Here is an 8600-nt window from a genome sequence, read left to right on the forward strand (position 1 = left end):
GCTTATTGCCCATCCCCTGTGCGTACGCATTGTCGGGCGCCCACCATACGGTGCCCTCGGTTACAGATTTTGCAGCAGCAAGGTCAGTGGAAAGCAACTCCTTCATCCTCTCCTATACGGTACACATTAAAAGAAGCAATCAGAAATATTACATTAAATTACAAAGAAATATACATTAACCAAAACATATCGGTTATTAGTAGCATACACATCTTTCCCTGACCAAGTCATTTGGATACAAGCCATCCTTCTTCACGTGTGTGTTGATGTAAGACTGCGCTCGTGTTGGCGGAATCCCGGTATTTATGAACTGCATAAACAAATAAAACTTAAACAAATAAAATATAAACATAATCAAAATAAATTATATATATATATAACTGCTCAAAAAACATACTTTTTCATGTGTCACTCTGGCATAGCTCTTTGACCCAGTGCAGTGAGGCTCCTTGTTCTTCGACCGGATTCCCTTCATATATGCAGCATAGTCCTAGACAATTAACATTGTTAATATTTTAGTCTAACACATTCATTTTAATAAAACTAAACAAAACTCACTAAAATATGTAACTTACTTGATTCTCTTTACTACACCATTTCTCCAATAATATATTCACGTCCTCTATGTTGTATGTGGATAATTTTCCTCCTTCCCTAGCCTTCACTGTCGTTGGAGTGTCGTCAGACGTAATGTAAAGACTCTGCTTCAAATCATACCTCCAAGTCTAATGCTTGTTTCGCATATCAAGGAAAGCGTCCCGTTTTATGGCCGCGATATCGGACTCAGGCAGGATATAGAAGTGCTTCTGCATATATTCACACGTATATATGCATTAATAATACAACATCTATTTGAGAAAAATATATGAATATATAAATCATTATCATAAATACAATAATATTTAATTATAACATACCATCAATACATCCCAGATATCCTCATTCCTACGTTCCGGTACATTCTTCTACTCGTCGCTGATCCTTACATAAGTACTGCCCTTGACGAACACTCCGGTCATCCGTCTAAATTTGGAAGCGCTTTGTCCCACAGGCTGTCACGCAGGGTTATACTCGCACACGATTCTCTGGCCATCGGGGATCTCCCACAGCTTGTGGCATGACTTGACACTCAAGATATGATAGTGGGTGATGTCATTTTGATCTACACCTAATACATTAAGAATTTGAACAAGTTAGTTACTTATTTAAACTAACTACATATTAAAATAGGAAAAAATATTACGATTTTTTAGCACATATACTTACTTATCGTTCAAACCTCGTCCATAGCCAACGGGAGTGTAGCGGCATCATCGGAATGCGTGTCCTGCACGACACCATCCTCATCGCCCACACTGCTTTCCGGGGGCTATGTCTCATCACTATCATCTACCTGTGATCCGGGGGGTTACAGGTGCCGCTCGAAATGGCCATGTGAAACGATCCCCAGCTCGCTCAACGTCGTGAAGTCAAGCGTGAAAGGTGTGGATGTGCCCGGCTCTGCCACGTCAGCATGCTGAGAATCTACATGAATGTCACCACCAACGCCCACGTCCTACCCCGCATGGGTCTGCCCTTCCACATGATGTGGAAGTACCGGTCTATACTCTTCTGGCTCCATATTAGCCGGGGGAGATGAATGTAACTTGTGGGCGGCGGATGTCAACCGCACAGTCGGTTGCCTCTATGCTTTTCTCTTTCCCCTATAACTCATATCTCCCTGCAAAATACGTTGCGAACCGAATTAGTATTTAAAATAAGTAAATAGGTACAAGTATATGTAAAGTAATCACACATTTAAAATTTTAAACATATATTAGTTACTCAATTAATTATATATCGTTTCCACAAACTACATATAAATTTTATGGTTAACCTAAAAAGCAATTAAAAATGTCGGTAAATATTTCTTTTAAAAGAAATAAAAAATAAAAAAATTTCAAAGATAAGGGTGTACTCCAATTTCATTAAATGACATACGCTTCGATTAGTTCTAAATCGGGTCGGACGTAATCGACATCATCAGGTGCGTTAACATGATCATGATTGGAACTCAATAGAAGGGGCTCAATCTCGTGGTAGCTGCCACTAGAATCGTCAGACCCTGACCAACATCATACACGTTTCTAGGTTTAGTCCTTACAGCGCAAGCCCAATCTGGGTTCCTTTCATCTTCGACGTAAAATACCTGGTCAACTTGTGAAGTTAGCACAAACGGCTCATTCGTAATACTCTCTCCAGCGTGGATAAGATTTTTGAAATTGACAAACGTTATGCCATACTCATCAACCTTGTACCCGCTATCCCTCGTGTTGTCCGCCCAATTACACTTGAACATAACATACTTTGTCCTATAATAGTACTCAATCTTAATTATTTGGGTTAACTTTCTGTAATATGTTTCGCCATCAGTACTCGGCACACACACGCCGCTATTTTGAGTTTTTTTTTTTCCGATATCAACTGACAGAGTGCGGAACAACTTCCCGTTAACCACATATCTGTTATACTTGAATGCCGTTTCCTTTGGCCCTCTACAGTGCATTACCAGTTTCTCACCTAGCTCCTGTCTACGTAGGTCGTCCAATCCATTGACCTGTGTACAATGGAGGGCGATATATGAATTGAAATTAGTGTATATAGGATTTGTAAGCGAAATAGGTATACAAATCATTTAACTAGTAACAAGACAATATTCTTACATAGTCACGATACCAATCGACAAATTGTTCAAAATGTTGGCTTTCCAACTGATTGTCCGCTGTTCGCCCTTTAAGCGTTTCCATGTACATCCTACAATTTGAAATTAAATTCATTATAGTGCATTCGAAATTAAGGTTGTATAAGAAATGGTAGGGCATGTACTAGTGAGATGACTCACGTTCGTAGTGGTAGAAACTCATCTGAGTTAAACAATATATATCGATGAATCTGTGCCAGTGTGATACGGTTGAGGATCGCTCGTGTTTTCGCCCCCTTACAACCATCAGGATTTCTTTGGGCCTTATTATGAAACGTCGGTGCGTCATCCAAATACATCGAGCAAAATGTCACCAAGCAAAATGTCACCAACTCAGTTGCTATATAGCCCTCCGCAATACATCCCTCGGAAGCCGCTTTATTGCGCACATTAGATTTGAACCACCCTAGTCTCCTGTATATGAAAATCAATCAATCAATTGCAGTGGTTCAATGTCTTTTATTGGTGGGGAAAAAAATAATAATAATAACTTAACGATCAAAATTTACCTCTCAGCTGGATACATCCACCTATACAGAATTGGTCCACCCAGTTGGCATTCACGGACAAGATGCACGACAACATGAACCATGCTAGTGAAAAAACTGAGGGGAAATGCTTATTCCATCTTGCACAAAGTCACGCAGACTTCACTCTGGAGTCGGTACAAATCATCTAGTGTCAGCGTAGTTGAACATATGCCCTGGAAGAATGTTCCCATCTCAACCAAAGGTCTGACCACGTTACATGGTAGTGACCCACGTAAAGCAATAGGTAGAAGTTGTTGCATTATTATGTGATTGTCATGACTCTTCAAACCCGTCATCGTACGGTCTTTCAGTCGTACGCATCTGGAAATATTCGAGGCATAACCATCGGGCACCCTCACATCCCGAAGCACTTTCAAGAAACTGGTTTTATCTTCATTGGACATCGTGTGGCAAGCTGGGGGTATATAGTTTTTTCCATTCCTCGTAAATTGATGAAGTAAACGTCTCAATCCCATTTCTTGTAAGTCTTTGCGAGCATCGTAGTTGTCCTTTATTTTCCCTTTTATGTTGAGTATTGTACCAAGAATATTGTCCACCACATTCTTCTCTATGTGCATCACATCAAGGTTGTGCCGCAGTAAATTATCCTTCCAATACGGTAACCTAAAGAATATACTCTTCTTCTTCCATAATACAGGATTGCTCGCTGCTGGTCTGGTGTTAGGAGTACTCTTCTTCCGCTTCTCTCCCTGCTTCTTACTACTGTCTGGCTTTGACTTGCCGGCATCCTCATCCCCAAATGGCATCCCTTCTAATTGTCTTAGTATTTCATCTCCACTAAGCACATCGGGTGGACATTGTAGTTCCTGGTTACCGTCAAAATTACTTTTGTTCTTCCTCCACGGATGATTCAAGAGCAAGTATTGCCTATGACCCATAAAACACCATTTGTGGTCGTGTTTTAACCATCGAGACCTGGTTGATTGCATACAACAAGGATATGCCAGTACTCCCCTTGTAGGCCATCCTGACAGATCTGCGTATGCCGAAAAATCATTAATTGTCCACATCAATTGTCCTCGCAACATAAAGTACTTTTTAGTGGAAACATCAAATGTGCGTACCCCTACATTCCATAATTCCTTCAATTCCTCAATTAAGGGCTGTAGGTAAACGTCTATATCCATTCCAGGTGAACTCGGGTCTGGAATAATCAAGGATAATATAAAAGATGTTTGTTTCATGCACATCCAAGGGGGTAAGTTGTATGGCACAAGCATTATGGGCCAAGTGCTGTGTGATGTACTAAGGTTCCCAAAAGGATTAAATTCATCTGAGGTTAGTCCAAGCCTTACATTCCTGCTGTCCGCCGCAAATTCCTGATATAACTGATCAAATGACTTCCATGCTTCACCGTCGGCCGGATGCCTCAATTTGCCATCATTTGTGCGGTTGTCTGCATGCCACTTCATATGGGGCAATGTATACTGCGACATAAACAACCTCTGTAGTCTTGGTATGAGTGGAAACCACTGCAAGATTTTTACCGGACGTTTCTTACTTGACGATATGGGTTGACCGTCCTCGTCCAAATGAATCTCATCTTTCCACTTAGATTTGCCACAAACTGTACATGAATCTAACTCTTTGTTGCCCTTCCAAAATAGCATGCAATCATTACGACAAGCCGGAATCTTCTCATACCCGAGTCTCATGTCCCTTAGATTTTTTTTTTGCCTCATAGGTATTAACCGGCAAACCTTCATTATCCGCAGGCAACAATTGATTAATGAACTCAAGGAAAGATGAGAATATCTTGTTACTAATTCCACCAACACACTTCAAGTTGTACAGATGAACAGTTGCGCTCAGCTTGTTATGTTTGGTACTATCATGTAACAGTGTTTTTGCCTCTTTAAGCAGCTCGTGATACTTTTGGGCATCAACTTCATCCACTTCTTCGACTACGATTTCTTCATCACCCTGTACAACGACCTGAGGTTCACAGTTGCCTTCCCTAACATCGTGCATGCCGAACACATCACGCAACATAGTGTGCATATTTTCACCCTGATCACTGCTTCCACCTGCTTCTGCTGTGGCTGGACGATTCAAAGGAGACGGTTCAACATGGTCCCGGACAGGCTTCTCCCTATGAAACATCCAGTCCTTATATGTAGGAAGTATGCCTGTTCCCCCTGTCAAGTGGGCGAGAACAACGCCTGGGGGATAGCACCGGTTAAGACGACACACCTTACACAGGCAGTAAATCTTACCATCAGGTGTTGTGCAGTTTCCAACTGCAAAGTCAACGAACAATCTATAACCGTCTCTGTATTCCTTCGTACCCCTAGGCTTTGTCATCCAACTCTTGTCCATTGTTGTTTACGGACATTAGAGAGAAATATAGGCGACTTAAAAGTATTCAAGAAACCCATACATATTAAATGGAATTTACATGCAAACTTAATTTGATGCTAAGGTTGTTGGTAATTTTTGTTAGTCATGAAATTTCTTAAACTTAAACGAATTAGCAACTATTCCAAATGGGGACCATCAATAATATCATCTATGTAGGCTAGTTGTTTTCGTATTTTTTTTAGTACGGTTTAGGGCTTCCTTCACGCACTTTTTTAATTTTGTTCTTTTTTTTTTTTTTTTTTTTTTTTTTTCTTTCAAATTTACATTAGTTGATGTTGATTAACCGTTAGCATTCTTCATTCACATCCAGGCTAGGTTCTATCATTTTTTCCCAAAAGTTCATATATATGCATTTGTTAGATGTTGGGGACCCTAGTCAAATAAAATAAATCTAGCTAGGTTACGAAGTCAATTTATATATATGTATATAAATTGACTATATATTTTCATATTGTCAAAGCAGTACGTATTCGGTCGTATAGCATTTATAAGTATTAATAGGGCAAAACCTAAACAATATACAACTCTAAATTTAAATGCATTTATTATTATATATGACTAAACAAATTAAATAAATAAATCTAAGTTAATTACTAGTTTCCTAATATAACAATCAAAACCACATGGTTGTTCATATATACCTCGTGTATACCAAATAACAATCATAACACATAGTACGAATGACTTAATTAATTAACAATAAAGAACTATCTCAAACAAAGCAAAAATTTAAATAATTTAACAATAAATGTGAAATTGTTATATATAGTATATATCACAAGCCGGCCATATATATACTATACATATACTATATATACTAGTATAGTACTATATAGTATATAGTATATAGTATATATGAAGAACAAATGTTGTTGGGTCTTCTTTCAAAATGACATCTTATTGGAAATGTCGGTATCCAGTTGAAGTTCTTGAACCATAGCTCTTGCCGGATTCATATGTTGGGGTAAAATGAGATATTGTTTTGTTAATTAATATATATGCAATTATCCTAAATATTTAAACCATTTTCTCTATGTGCTGTTGCCTAGAAGGGGCAAGAGAAATATCTTGTTCTTTCTTCAATAATTTCTGATATCTAGTGGACAGACTCATTGTAGGCATTTGGTTTTGAGGACTAGAATGCATTCTGTCACATATATATATAGCAGGGAGTAACGACAGATAGAGTAATTAATTCATTGATACGTGTACATTTGATTTATCATTCTTTACCTTATTTTAATGTGACTTAGGTGTAAAGAACTTTCCTTGTATGGTGTATCTTTTCCAATTCTGTTGTTCACATGTAAACTAATATAAATAGAATTGGTTTTGGTCTTAAGTTGACCAAAACCAATTCTCCACTACTTTCTTCAGTAGGCACATTGGAGCTTAACCACTTAACTTTCTGAATTTTTTGTGGTTGTGATTTCTGTGTATTTGTTGTTTCAAACCGAATCTTAACAAGCAAAAACCCAACCCAAAAAAGCGTGCAGTTCATCATGTTTCAAAGACTGTCTTAGGGCAATTTTTCTTAATCATATTATTCGGGTTTGAAGTTACAATGTTGCATCTTATAAATGATGTGATTATTTGATAAAGCTAAAAAAACACCCAAATAATTAGCTAGCTAGAAAGCAAACAGCAACAACGTAAGCTAAACCAACGTAAAAACAACATCACAAATAACACAAGTACAAACAAGCTAAGCTTGATATTCAAAACCAAATTCATATATATATAGCTAGTGAAGCTTTATATTCCTCATGTAAATATATATATATATCAATCATCTTGCACAAAATCAAATTCAAAATAATTTTCTTTTCAAACGTACGTATTAGACGAAATTAGCACAAACATCACCCAATTTTTAACTTGCATACAAACACCAAATCCAAACCAAACAAATAAATAAATACAAGGATATATGCATGTACATATATATATATACCTATGAGCAGCTATTGTAGGAGCTAGAAACGGAGGCAAAGAGGACGACGGGCGGAGAGATGGGCGGCGGGTTTAGAGAGAGAAACTCATCCCTTGAGAGAGAGTATATATACGGTGGCCGGAGAAGAGGAAAAAAAAAAGCTCAGCTTAATATGCCTCGCTCGAGCTTCAACAATGGCGCGCGCGGAAGAAGGAAAGGAAAACAGAGAGAAAATGAAGACTTTGGGCGCGCAGTACATACACTCTGGTGGTGCGCTGCAGCTAACTGCTAGCAGGTAGCATGGGGGAAAGAAAAAAAAAAAAAAAAATAGTGCATATTGAAAATTGGCACGTCTCGCGCCATGCCAGGCCTCTTAATTAAGAGGCATGGCGAGCGAGCCTGGGGGATGGGACTCGCGCGCGGAGCTCGAGACCATTTCCTGATGTGCCAAGTATGGCACGTCAGAAAATACTAACGTGCCAGAGTCGAACGTCAGAAACTCCTGACGTACGACACCTGGCACGTTAGGAAAATTCATCAAATTCAAATAAAAAAATATCTGATACATATATATATATATATATATATATATAAAATTATGTGAAAAAATATATATATATGATATATATATCAGATATATAAATATTATATTATATGAATATTATATATATGATTATACCTATAATTATATTTATATATATAAATATTATATTTATATATAATAATTAAGACAAGAATATCTCTGACGTGGCACATTCCCACGTCATAGATATTATGACGTGGCGCTGAGCCACATCAGAGAATTCTGACGTGGGAATGTGCCATGTCAGAGATATTTTGACGTGGGATATTCCCACGTCAGAATATCTCTGACGTGGGAATTCACCACGTCAGGAATTTTCTAATGTGGGAATGTGCCACGTCAGAATATTCCTGGCATGGGAATTCCCACGTCAGGAAAATTAATCAAATTCAAAAAAAAAAATGAATATATATATATATATATATATATATA

Source organism: Corylus avellana, chromosome ca10 (assembly GCF_901000735.1).
Source record: "Corylus avellana chromosome ca10, CavTom2PMs-1.0".
NCBI lineage: Eukaryota > Viridiplantae > Streptophyta > Magnoliopsida > Fagales > Betulaceae > Corylus > Corylus avellana.